Source organism: Penaeus monodon, chromosome 21, assembly GCF_015228065.2.
Source record: "Penaeus monodon isolate SGIC_2016 chromosome 21, NSTDA_Pmon_1, whole genome shotgun sequence".
NCBI lineage: Eukaryota > Metazoa > Arthropoda > Malacostraca > Decapoda > Penaeidae > Penaeus > Penaeus monodon.
In genome coordinates this window covers 18,721,742-18,722,134 of record NC_051406.1, presented here as the reverse complement: position 1 = coordinate 18,722,134, position 393 = coordinate 18,721,742, and the positions used below count along the sequence as shown (strand labels likewise).

Below are 393 nucleotides of genomic sequence, written 5' to 3'. Positions count from 1 at the left end.
GGAAATGACATTGCATACTAATTGCAAATTCATGATGAAATCACTGGGTGAAAGTGAAAATGTTATATAGTTCATTGTCCTGGAAACATATATCAAAAGAAAACGAAGAGGTGAATGTATTTAAACATTTGATCATAGGGGAAAAATACAAGTAACAATAACACGTAAAAACACGCATAAATAAATTATTAAAATACAACATGCAAATAAAAAAATAATAACGTTTGCATTAAGATCTTGCATAAGCTTAAGACGCTGGCACCTTAGAAGATACCAGGTAGAGAAATACAAATTAAATCTTATTGCCAAAGAAGATGCAAGGTAATGAAAGTAACAGGAATATGATGCAAAATGTAAAGAGAGAAAAATGGTTAAAAGATTAGGCGAGGAGCA

At 30.5% G+C, this 393-nt stretch overlaps 1 protein-coding gene across 3 annotated transcripts in view; it reads right to left on the bottom strand.

Annotated features, from left to right (window-relative positions):
• Positions 1-393, bottom strand: part of LOC119586287 — a gene marked incomplete at its 3' end in the record, with an annotated part of 15,449 nt that overhangs the window by 8,783 nt on the left and 6,273 nt on the right.